The 13002-nt window shown below is 47.6% G+C and overlaps 1 long non-coding RNA gene across 6 annotated transcripts in view; it reads left to right on the top strand.

The window, feature by feature from the left end:
• Positions 1-13002, top strand: part of LOC105497555 (uncharacterized) — a 128997-nt gene that overhangs the window by 317 nt on the left and 115678 nt on the right. The window lies entirely within an intron of this gene.

Raw genomic sequence — 13002 nt, 5'->3', positions numbered from 1 at the left:
CTTTATCAGCAGCATGAAAAAAGATGAATACGTACATCAAAGATTACTAATATCAAACGTTCTTAACTGAGAATCACACAGGAAAGTCCACAGGCCCGATTTAGCCTCTGGTTGTATTTATAGATCCCAACCTAGGAGAAAGTGGGTGTTGAGTAAATATTTGATAATAAATATCCAAAATATAATGAAATATTTCTACCATACAATCCCAGCACTTTAGGAGGCCGAGGCGGGTGGATCACCTGAGGTCAGGATTTCAAGATCATCCTGGCCAACATGGCGGAACCCCGTCTCTACTAAAAATACAAAAATTAGCCGGGCGTGTTGGCAGGCGCCTGAGGTAGGAGAATTGGCTGGAACCCATGCGGCGGAGGTTGCAGTGAGCCAAGATAGCGCCACTGCACTCCAGGCCAGGCAGCAACAGCAAGACTCTGTCTCAAAGAAAAAAAAAAAGGAGCTAACTTATTATTATTAATGTTCTGGTATCAAATCAATTGAACCATATGCTTGTCTTATTTATGAAGAAGAAATTGTGTCCTCAGCTGTGGTCTTCCTCCCTAAATCTGGTAAAAGATACGGTCAGTCCTTTAAAACCGCATACATGGGTTAATTAATCTAAAAAGTAAAGCCTTTCTGAGACTCTTTCGATCTTGAGCATGGTGTGTTTGGCAACAAATCTAATTTACAAACTAAAATATTGGCTGCGCATCACCCCCAGGGACTGCTCTCCTTCCTGCCACACAGATTGTGAAACCGTGGATTAGAGCAAGCAGAGAGTGGAATTTTAGGACCTTGTGGACAGTCTTATTTGCTAAGATAAAAGTGTTAGTTTTAATAAAAGACAAATAGAATTTAAGGACATTTGTTACAGTGAGATTGTGTCAGGGTTACGTGCAGGGGACACACCCCACTATTTGACGTGGGTGTGTTGACATGCATAGAAGCTAAAGCATTTATCTTAGGAAGCGCTGGGAATATGGACCTCTGGGGAACACTAGAGGAAGGGTCCACAGCCAGGTTGCAGGATCAGAACAAGGGCCAGCCTGGGAAGCATCGGTAATTGCCAGGGGTTTCTGAGTGTGGCTGGTGGCCCAGGCAACAGGGCCCCTGAGCCAGCAGCTTCAGGGAGCAGCAAAGCTGCCTCTTCAAGCTGTGAATGGCCAAGAACCAGGCCCTGCCAGGGTTGGGGATGCCCCTCTCCACTCTGCAAAGTCCTGGAGGTGCATAGCAGATAGAGACCCTTTAATGAGAGCTGAGACGGAGCCCGTGGGCTGTATCCCCTGAGCAGGCGATCCCTGAGCCAGTAGGTATTGTTCCTAATTTTAATGTGATTCTAACGGAACTTTCTCATTCCTGAGTTCTTGGGAGTAGACACTGAGTACGCAGAGTAAACCCTGATTTTTTTTTTTTTTTTTTCTTTGAGACAGTCTCACTCTGTCCCCAGGCTGGAGTGCAGTGGTGTGATCTTGGCTTACTGCAACCTCCGCCTCCCAGGTTCAAGTGATTCTCCTGCCTCAGCCTCTGGAGTAGCTGGAATTACAGGCATTTGCCACCACGCCCAGATAATTTTTTGTATTTTTAGTAGAGATGGGGTTTCACCATATTGCCAGGCTGATCTCAAACTGTTGACCTCAAGTGATTCACCTGCCTTGGCCTCCCAAAGTGCTGGGATTACAGGCGTGAGCCACCGCACCTGCCCCTTTTTAAATTTTTTAATGAAAGGACTCACCTGAAGCACCACTTTGCTGAGCAGACCTTGTCCTCTTTATATTTGGTCTGTGCTAGTCGCTTTTCGTGTTTCTGCCCGTAGCGTCTGTCGGGCAGTGCACAGGGAATTTATTTATCAATTAGCGCCGTGTGGCACATGGCAGGGATATGAAACACAGAAATCAGAAGGAAACCCCTTCCCTGGGTCAGCATTTTCTCTAGGTGAGGGTGATTTGAAGAAACCGAGCTTTTACAATGCGGAAAATTCCAGATAGAAGCATGCTTGGGCCCCTCCCAAGTCCCAGAGCCCCGCAGCACTGCCTGGGAATTGTCTGCGGAGGCCCATGCAGGTCTGCACTGAAGGCACTTCTCACAGCTGAGACTGTAAATGTGGCTGCTTTGAGCCTGAGCCTGCGGCTTCATTAAGACACTTTAGCATCCTGTCAAATGGCCTAAAGAACCTTAATGAAGACAAGGCATTGCTAAGCGTGAAATTAAGTCCTTGTAAAAATTTGTTCAGAAAAGTAGTTTTCCCTGCTTCAGAGAAAGACGGGAAATATCTCTTTGAGTGTTGCCGGCAACATTTGAATAGATAATGTAACCAGATTTGCACAACAAAGATCACATTTACAAGTCTTCATGTTTTCCTGTAATTTCTAAGAGCCATGATTTGGTGATCCTATTCTGAGGATATGATTGTCTGCAGTGTGGAGGCTGTGTGGAGTCTCTGGCAATGTGATCGATGTGGTCAGGGAGGGCTTCCTTCAGAAGGAGGGGGCACTCTTCCCTCACTGCCAGCATCCGTGCCCAGGCCTCTGCCTCCACAATGGCCCGCAGGGGCTGCCTTCAGCATCCCTGCCCAGGCCTCTGCCTCCACAGTGCCTCCCAGGGGCGGCCTTCAGCATCGGTGCCCAGGCCTCTGTCTCCACAATTGCCCTCAGGGGCGGCCCTTCAGACACTTCTCGATAGAGTGCTCAGAACCGTCACCTGACTCCAAATATCATCATAACTGATACTTAAACTCACATAGGACTTGAGAATTCCAAAACTATTATAGGTTATCCAGCTTTAAGCTTTACTTTATTTGATCTTTGTGACTCTACAAAGCAGAGAGGAACAATTATCACTTTCAGAAAGATAAGAAAGCTGAGATTCAGACATCCTAGGTCATTTGTCCCAGTTGACTCACCTTAACGATTGGACTGGGACAAAAACCTGTGTCCCCATTAGTATACCCTGGTCTTCCTCCTAAACCCAAACAGGTCTGGCACATCGTTTGAGAGTAGAGATAGCGGTCCACTTCCAAATGCTTGACTTTTCTCCTGGTGAGCTTTCATGGATAATTTCCAACTTGAAGAAAGAGCTGAACAGTCCATGTTCAATGCTTTTGAATTTCCATTTTTGTATTTAACTTTTCTTAATCTCTCTTAGTCAAGATGATATATAAGTTGAATCCACTGAACTTTGGACTTTTGGACAATTCTTAGCATAGGGTCACATTAAAATGCTTATTGCTTCGTGGATGGATGGGTGAAGGAAATGATCCTTGTTTTCACTTCTTTGTGTGCCTGTCTGGCTTTCATGAGAACTAAGAAATCATAAAATGTATATTCAGTCTGCAGCTATGAATTTTTTTTATCAGTTTGATACAGCGTATGGTAGAAGAAGGAATTACTTGCTTGATTCTCAGAAAGGGCAGTGTTTACTTGATGTCTCAAAGGTGGAGAGTTTTATGTCGTGATATAAAGTGGCATTTGACCGGAGAACCTGGGATGGCCTGTCCCCACCCCACGAAAATGCTGCCTCTTTTCTAAGCGAAACGAACAGATAACACACCAGGAGGAGAAACCAGAGTTCCTCTTGGGACAGCTGAATCCATGCACAGGGTCTGATGTGGCCAGAGCTGAGGTGGTGCAGGGCCTGTGGCTCATGGTCCCAGCCTGCCTGTGGCCCTCCATGGACAGCTGCAAGTCAATGGCTCTGCACATGCCTGAAATTCAACTTAGGCGAACTTTACCCTGCTTTTAAATTCCAATACAGGCATGAAGATCTAGAATAAAGTATTCTGCTTGGATAAATTAGGGTCCTAAATATTCAGTGCCCACATCTTTCTCCTTATTTCTCTCACTCTGCTGGGCCAGCCGGAGGATACTGACCTCGGGTAGTGTCCGGTTCCTGTCTGGCTCCCTCCCGCCAGGCTGAGGTGGCGCCCTGTTTAGTGCTGTATCCAAAGAGAAGGATGGACACACTGTTCTCCCATTCACTCCCGGGGTCCTGTCTGACTCCCTCCTGCCGGGTTGAGGTGGCACCTTGTTTAGTGCTCTCTCCAAAGAGAAGGATGGATGCAACATTCTCCTCCCATTCACTCCCGGGGTCCTGCATGGGGATAAGTCTTACAGGGGGAATTGTTCAGCTGTGTGCACTTCCTGACGCTCAGAGGTGGGGGTGGTGTAGGATGGCACGAGCAGCGGGACACACAGCGAGCTCATCACAGTGTGTGTGTGGCAGCCATGGGGTGTGGGCCATCTGCCACCAGCTTGGGACCCAGGAAAGACCAACACCCTGCAACTCAAGCCTTCGGCATCCAGACGCTTAGCTTCCATGAGGCCGAAGTTCCTCGTTTCTTGTCTGTAGGGGCATCTACCTTTGCCTTTTCACTAAGGAGGCATAAATGTCGATCAACCGCAGACTTCAAATTGTTCTCATTGTGCTTCGGTCAAAGAGAAAACTCCACGGCACTGGCTGTTTCATCATCTGAAAAGGAACATTTTTCCAAAAGGAATCTCAGCATCCTGGAGAATTCAACTCCTGTCTTGTACGGAAATAAAATAACTACTTCCAAAGAAGTCCACATGATTTTTCAGGACTGATTTCTAAGCCAAGTGAGGACAGGAACGAGCATCAGAGCCCCAGGCTTATACCACGGGACGGAGAAACAAGGAGACTCTTCACTTGCCCCAGCACACGGTTCAAGCACGGTGCTCTCATTTGAGTGCAGCTGTTTCAACTGAAAACCACCTTGCTTTTGTCAATAATTTGTGTAAAATTTGGGCAAATCAGGTCAAAAATAATAGGAGAGAGCAGATAACATTACAGCCTCAGCCTAGATGGTTCTCAGCAGACCCTTCCCAGAGTCGGGGAGAAGGCAGCTGGCTTCCCCATGCCCATCAGGCAAATCCCAGAGCCAGGGAACAGGCAGCCGGCTTCCAGGAGCCCATCAGACATCACAGAGCGGGGGAACAGGCAGCCGGTTTCCAGGAGCCCATCAGGCATAGCCCAGAGTCGGGGAGCAGGCAGCCAGCTTCCGGGAGCCCATCAGACATCACAGAGCAGGGGAACAGGCAGCCGGCTTCCTGGAGCCCATCACGCATATCTGTGGTGGGGTTTACATCTCTTTGCTGGGGCTTGCTCTTCCCAGGATGGAGAGAATATGGTCATCCTGTCCCTGAATGCTGCCACCATGGTCTCCGGGCAGCCGGCTGCTCTGGAGGCAGAGACTTTACTACCTTCTGTGGAGAGAGAGCCATGTGGCAAGTTATCAGCAAGAAACCCGTAGAACCTTTATTTTCCTGCAGCTGCGCTCTCTTTCTTCTGTTCTATGAGAAGGTGGAGAGAGGAAGTCTGCTGTGGACAGCAGACCCCAGGCCACCTCCCTCACCTGTGGATCCTGAGACCTGACCCACTTGACATCAGCAGAGGGGAATCCTGTACCCAGGTCACCCCCTGTTGTGACGACATGGGTTTCTCTTGCATGAGCTTTTTCTTATTTTTAGAATTATCCTGTTCTGCTCTCATAGATACTGATATTTGCTCTATCAGTCTACCTTCTTTCATTTTGTTTCTTGTTATGTTCAGGCCTGTGGATCTGTTTTCCTCATGTATTTTCATACATAGGTTTCTCCAGAACATTGCACCTCAGACCTTACCTTGCATTGGAATCACAGGGGTGCTTGTTGCCACAGATCCCGGGTCCTGCCCGCATTGGAATCACGGGGGTGCTTGTTGCTCACAGATCTTGGGTCCTACCTGCATTGGAATCACAGGGGTGCTTGTTGCCCACAGATCCTGGGGTCCTGCCTGCAATGGAATCACAGGGGTGCTTGTTGCCCACAGATCCTGGGGTCCTGCCCGCATTGGAATCACAGGGGTGCTTATTGCCCATAGATCCTGGGTCCTGCCTGCATTGGAATCACGGGGGCGCTTGTTACCCACAGATCCTGGGGTCCTGCCTGCAGAGTTTTGGATCCCATGGGTCTGGGTGGGATTTTCAAAGAAGGCCTCAAGGCCTCAGCTGCCTCTGCTGCTGCTGCTGCTGTTTCAGTGACTTCACTTTGCAAAGCTCTGCTTTAGAAGGAAAGAACCAAGGGGCCCCCGTGGGAGATAGCCCGTCCTTGTGAGGGTGTGGGCAGTAGGTTCATAGCTCCGAGGAATTTCTCACAGGCTCCTTTACATGTCTTACTGCTCAACCTTACACTAAAATAAGTAATTTACTTCAAAGAAGTTCTTAAAATGAACATTTCCAGACTTTTACAATTTGTACTTTCAGAAAATTTGACTTTATGAGTCATCTAAATCCTCCTTGCCTTTACGTTCTGAAATCTAAATTATTAGCAAAATTGATTTTGAATGTGGGTATAAAACTTTTATAGGTCAACAACCTATGTGAGATTAGGTAGGCTGAACAATAATTAATCTCAAAACTAAGTAGGATCTGAGCAGTGCAGCCCTAGGTCCACGTGCGGGACTCTCAGACATGCCAGCTCTCAGAACCGACCTTGATCAGGCCCCCTACTCCGGCCTCCCTGCTGAGGTCCCTCCTTTTGACGTTGTCTCTGCAACACAGCCGTGCTCCTATGAGGCTGACGTGACTCTCCTTCCCGGTTCTGTGGCCCTGTACCCGGGCACTCTCAGGATGATGCATCTAGGTTCTTTTTCTTAGACTGACCTTGTAGCTTGGCATTGACTTACACTGGATATTTTTGGCATTCTTTTCTATCCTGCTGTGCTACTGAGATGGGGACCAGACAGATACCACTGCAGAGAAGGTGGTAGAAATAAGGTCTTCTGAGTAGCAGTGAGGAGGTATCTGCAGCAATTGATCACGTCATAAAATCATGCCAGGAAGGGACGGAGAGCTTGGGAAAATGTGTTCTAGTTTTCATTAAATTGATTAGAGGTGACCTGCATGCAGAGGCATTGGGAGGCCAGGATGTTCTGGGTAGAGACTGTGAAAGCTGACCTCAATATTCCAGACATAGGCCAGGTTCAGTGACAAGAGATGTGGGGAGGAGCCTGAGAATGAATAACTGCCACTTTGGCTGAAGGAGGAGAGCCCCTTGTCCAAGTCCCGATGTCCTGGGAGACGCTGGGAGACACCAAGCCCTGAGAGGAAGAGCCGGGCGTCCTCATTCCTGTTCGTGCTCCTGACCTCCAGGCTGCGGTCCAGCCCCCACTTCACCAAAACTCCCCTTCTGTCCTTTTCACACTGAACTGGATCCCAGGACACCAACCCCAGGAGGTACTCTCGGATTCATCTGTCTCTTCCCAAGGCCATCCAATACCTTTGGCCTGGCTGTCCTTTTTGAAACACATTTTCCCTGATTTCCAAGAGAACAGTAGGTTGTCCACCTGGCTTCTGAGCAGCCCCGGTGTCCCTCCTCAGATGGAAGATTTCTACCCAGCCCTAAACAGGAGAAACCCAGAGAGTCCAGCCACTCTCCCTCCCAGGCTTCTCATGACATCTTCCATCCCCCAGGCATCACCTGCTGTAGCTTCCCTGAAAGGTCAGGTTCACACCTGGTGCTCGCATTTCTCTTCTGAGCCCAGGCTGCCTGCCTGACCCCAGCCCTTGGCTGTCCCAAAGATGAGTCTGTTCCAATCTGGACTCTACCTGCCCACACCCCTCTCTTCCCAGCTCAGCCAGCGGCAGCACCTCTCAAGGTGCCATGCAGCCAGGACAGAGGCCTCATCACAGAGGAATGTGAAATGCAGAAATGTTAAAATTTCAAGTTATACCTGTAATGAGTGCCTGATGCCTTGTGCTTTGTGAAGTGCTTTATGCAGTGTTTTCACCCATTCCTCTCTTTAATTGTTTTGCCAAAAATTCCCCTGACCAGTGCTGACTATTACTGCCTTGTGGACTCTTCTCTCTTATTTGCCACTGTTATGGCCTAAGACGGGTGAGTTGTCCGATCCTTTTCAAGCCACAGCATTGTTTATTCCTGTTAATCCCAATCACATGGAAAAAAATAAAACCCACAAATACCTTTCAGTGAAAAGACAATTTAACCAATTTTCCTCATTCTGTTATTGTGGATTTTTTTTTTAATGTAAATGTGGGAGTTTGCATTTGCCCTTCTGTTATTTCATTCCCTTCCCTCTGCCTCGTGGCTCTGATCTGCCACCTGCTCATGACGGATGACTGCCATTTAATGTCTTAACTAGGATTCTTGGCTTCGTGTGTACTGAAAACTGATAAATGTGCTGTCCACGTCTTAAAATGAAATTATTCACAGAAGTGAGGGAACAAGCTTTATGGAACTCTCCAAAGGAACTTCAGAAGTTATTTTAATTCCAAACAAGAATCTCTGGGGAAGTTGCTGAGACAAATATAAATTAACCAAATTGTATTATTACTAAACTGAAATGAAAAAAACAAAACACAGATATGTTAGTACAGGGATATGTCAAAAAGAGTAAATCAGTTCTTAGAGTTCTGTGACTTGAAACCATTTATGGATGTGAGATTATGTAGGTAAATATGTAACTAAGCAAATAGAGCAGAAACATGTCAAAACTCCAAACACAAATTTCATCCTCACTGGTTCTGCAGCTACTTAATGCAATAACATTAGAATGTCACGTGGAAGGACAGGAGCTGAGGTCACCTGGTTTTCTGGTATCTGGGAAGAAAACAGTGATACTGACCACTGGGCAGACAGGGACTGGAGAAGAAAGCTGTGGGGAGAGGGGGGTTTCCAGCAGGAAAACCTCAAACAGAGGCGAACTGGAATCGCTGATTTGCAGACAATTGGTAGGGCAGAATATTTTTAAAGATCATTGAGTTGAACCCTTCATTTCACAAACATAGAAACTGAATTATGAAGATTTGGGGTGACAGAGACCCAGTCTCTTTAAAAAAAAAAAAAAAAAGCCAGCACGGTGCCTCACACCTGTAATCCCAACACTTTGGGAGGCTGAAGTCAGAGGGTCACGTGAGGCCAGGAGTTCAAGGCCTGCCCTGGCAACATAGTGATATCTGGTCTCTACAAAATTAAAAACAATAAAAAAAGATGGGCATGGTGGTGCACACCTATAGTCCCAGCTACTCAGGAGGCTGAGGCACAAGAATCACTTGAACCCAGGAGGCAGAGGCTGCAGTGAGCCGAGATCATGCCACTGCACTCCAGCCTGGGCCACAGAGTGAGATCGTATGTACAAAAAAAAAAAAAAGCTTAATAATGAGGTCCCCAAATTGAGACTTTTGTAGTGTGGAGAATAAGACATGCATCAAATAACTACAAGCAGAATGTGACAAATATTGTAAACATTATGTAAAAGTAAAGAAATAACTAAAGGATGCAGCTGTGACTTCTAGTTTGAGACATGGGGTTGAAGAGGGTGTTGGGCTGATGTGGGGGTCGCTGAACAGAAAGGAGGAGGAAGGAGCATTGCCTGTGGAAGGAAGAGCCCTGGTCGACACTCAGGAGCCCTCGTCAAGGGTCCTTGGGGACTCTCAGGACATACAGGGGAACAGTTTGCAGCCTGTGAGCTCAATACTGAGACTTTATTCTCTTGCTAGTGGGGTGCACTGACCTAGAAATCTAGGCTTCCTTCTCTGGATCGCGGGGAGGCTTTGGGAATCCCTGAGCAGGGTGTTGGGCCGGCTGTCTTCAGCATTCCCACACTGCAGGCACTAACTTTTGACTAACATGAAACTGTCTGAATTTTGGAGATTATGGACTTGCTATGAACTTGATCAATGATCTATGCTACAGCAGGAATTTCTCAGTGACCCATATTTTTTCCCTTTTGAAAGTAAAAGGAAGCATTATGTCTAACTCATCCTCACTAAAGATCCAGACATCGTCTATTAAAAGAGGTGCATGTTCTCCTTTTTTCCAGGTCACATGTGAGGGTTTGCTCCTAATGAGATTTCCTCTCACAGAGCTCAGGGTTGGAAGGCCCTTCTCCCGGCCGAAATTCCTCCCTGCTTTGAGCCCAGCAATCTCTGTGGGGCAGGGGAGGCTTCCCCAAAGGGACAGAGAGAGAGACGGCCTGTCCAGAGGCTCCCAGTCCAGGCCCACTAGCTCCCAAGGGCAGCCCATTGGGGCAGGGACAGCTCTAGCAGTGGAATCAGCAGCCGTGCAGGCAGGTGGCTGAGCACTTGAGCACCATGCCCTGCAATGCATCTCAGGGTGTCTGCGGGGACCCTGGGCACTCACTCCTCTGCTGACCCACCTCCATTCTCCACCCTGAGTCCAGGCCAGCTAGATCCCATGGTTTTCCTCCACACCAGCCCGGAAGCACCTTCTGGAGGCCAGCCCTGTCCCTCCCCTCACTGGACGCTAGCGGCCTTTCCCTGTGCCTGCAGGCCTGTGCTCTGCTCACACCCACCTTTTCCTTTGGGACGCTCTGTGTCTGCTCTCACCTGAGAAGCCCAGCTGGTGTCCTCCCCAAAGGCCTCCTTGTGTCAAAATCCTCTTAACACCCTGCTAAGCACAGCCATGGGCCAGGTTGTGCAGTGCCTCAGGATGGAGATACTATCACTAGGTTAAGGTGAGGGCATTTAGGGTGGGCTCTAATCCAAGATCACTGGTGTCCTTATGACAAGGGGAATTCCAACACAGAGACAGACAGAGGGAAGACACAGGAGGAGGCCCATAGACAAGCCAACAGCCAGTCTCAAAGCCTTGCAGTGAACCCACTCTGTAGGCCCCTGGGTCCGGGACTTCTGGCCTCAAGAACTATGAGACAATTTGTTTTTAAATCCTGTTGTTTAAACCCAAGAATGGAACTTTGTTTCATCTGCCATGGGAAGCTTGCTCACCCCCTTTCCTACATTCCCTGCCCCAAATGTCAGCCTTGAGGTCTATGCATATGACTTTACATAAGGAACTCTTCTCTGCCCACAAGACAACAAGAAATACAATATTGGGGGCAGCAGGTGGTCCCATGTGCTCCTCCCATGAGCCCCACAGCAGAGAGGCAGTGGTGGGAGGGCACAGATACAGGGAAGGGGTCCGAGGGCCAAGGTACCTGCTGCAATTCCTGCCCTCCTCCCACACCCAGCGTCCTTCAAAGACAAATGAGCAAGTGGCGTGGCAAGGTCTCCTCTGAGGAGACTCGGGGAGAGTTGGGGGCTGGGTGGTACCTCCCTCTTCTCGTCCCCATCGACCCCACACTCAGCATTTCTAGACTAAAGCCCAACACAAGGAAAGGAGCCAATAATTAGCGGGAAATTCGGATCCAGGCCTGCATTTGGCCCCCTGTAGATGTTTTATCCTGGTGGATGAGATAGCGTCAATGGGGAAAACAGCCCAGGATCTATCCGGTGGTCACCAGTATCAGAAGCGTAGCATACAGGAGCGGATTGTGTGCATGGCTGTGATGACGGAGTGGGAGGGAGGCTTCGCCCTGGGATCCCGGCTCAGTTCCGCATTGGGTAGCATGTTCACCTTCCACACAAATGCAGGATTCTCTTCCTCAGGGCAGAGTCTAAACAGAGCATCCTTATTTGGGTCAGCATAGACAGAAGATGAACTGAACCACACACTGACTTCTGGCCCAAAATACTATGCAAGTATCTGTGGGTTGGTCATAAAAAAGCTATGGCTCTGAGTCCAGGTTCTTGGAACAACTGAGGTTGATGGAAATAGAAGAGAAGTGATCCAGTGGCCCCAGGCAGATGACGCCTGCTCCTCCCAGGACTCCCAGTGCCACCCCAGAGGCCAGACACACATGTGTGTGAAGGCAGACGGGCCACCGGCCTCAGGCACAGCAATTTAACAAATGCAGAAAAGATGGCTGACGGCCTGGGATGCACTTGCATGTGGGGACCCTGTGGCTCACTTTGCCTGGAGGTCCCTGCTGTCCCTCACCCATGGGTGTCCTTGCTTGTTGAATTGAAGAGAATGAGAATATACTGATGGGGTTACCTTGCATAATTAAAAAAAATAGCATTGCATAAGCAACTTCAGCAAGGTCTCAGGATACAAAATCATGTGCAGAAATCACAGGCATTCCTATACACCAATAACAGACAAACAGAGAGCCAAATCATGAGTGAAGTCCCATTCACAATTACTTCAAAGAGAATAAAATACCCAGGAATCCAACTTACAAGAGATGTGAAGGACCTCTTCAAGGAGAACTACAAACCACTGCTCAGCGAAATAAAAGAGGACACAAACAAATGGAAGAACATTCCATGCTCATGGATAGGAAGAATCAATATTGTGAAAATGGCCATACTGTCCAAGGTAATTTAAAGATTCAATGCCATCTCCCTCAAGCTACCAATGACTTTCTTCACAGAATTGGAAAAAACTACTTTAAAGTTCATATGGAACCAAGAAAGAGCCCTCATTGCCAAGACAATCCTAAGCAAAAAGAACAAAGCTGGAGGCATCATGCTACCTGACTTCAAACTATATTACAAGGCTACAGTAACCAAAACAGCATGGTACTGGTACCAAAACAGAGCTATAGACCAATGGAACAGAATAGAGCCCTCGGAAATAATACCACACATCTACAACCATGTGATCTTTGACAAACCTGACACAAACAAGAAATGAAATGGAGAAAGGATTCCCTATTTAATAAATGGTGCTGGGAAAACTGGCTAGCCATATGTAGAAAGCTGAAACTGGATCCCTTCCTTACACCTTATACAAAAATCAATACAAGATGGAGTAAAGACTTAAATGTTAGACCTAAAACCATAAAAACCCTAGAAGAAAACCTAGGCAATACCATTCAGGCCATAGGCATGGGCCAGGACTTCATGACTAAAACACCAAAAGCAATGGCAACAAAAGTCAAAATTGACAAATGGATCTAATTAAACTGAAGAGCTTTTGCACAGCAAAATAAACTACCATCAGAGTGAACAGGCAAACTACAGAATGGGAGAACATTTTTACAATCTACTCATCTGACAAAGGGCTAATATCCAGAATCTACAAAGAACTTAAACAAATTTACAAGAAAAGATCAAAGAACCCCATCAAAAAGTGGATAAAGGACATGAACAGACACTTCTCAAGAGAAGACATTTATGTAGCCAAGAGG

This window comes from Macaca nemestrina, chromosome 13 (genome assembly GCF_043159975.1).
Source record: "Macaca nemestrina isolate mMacNem1 chromosome 13, mMacNem.hap1, whole genome shotgun sequence".
NCBI lineage: Eukaryota > Metazoa > Chordata > Mammalia > Primates > Cercopithecidae > Macaca > Macaca nemestrina.
The sequence above is the reverse complement of the archived record's forward strand: the minus strand, read 5'-3'. Positions and strand labels throughout refer to the sequence as shown.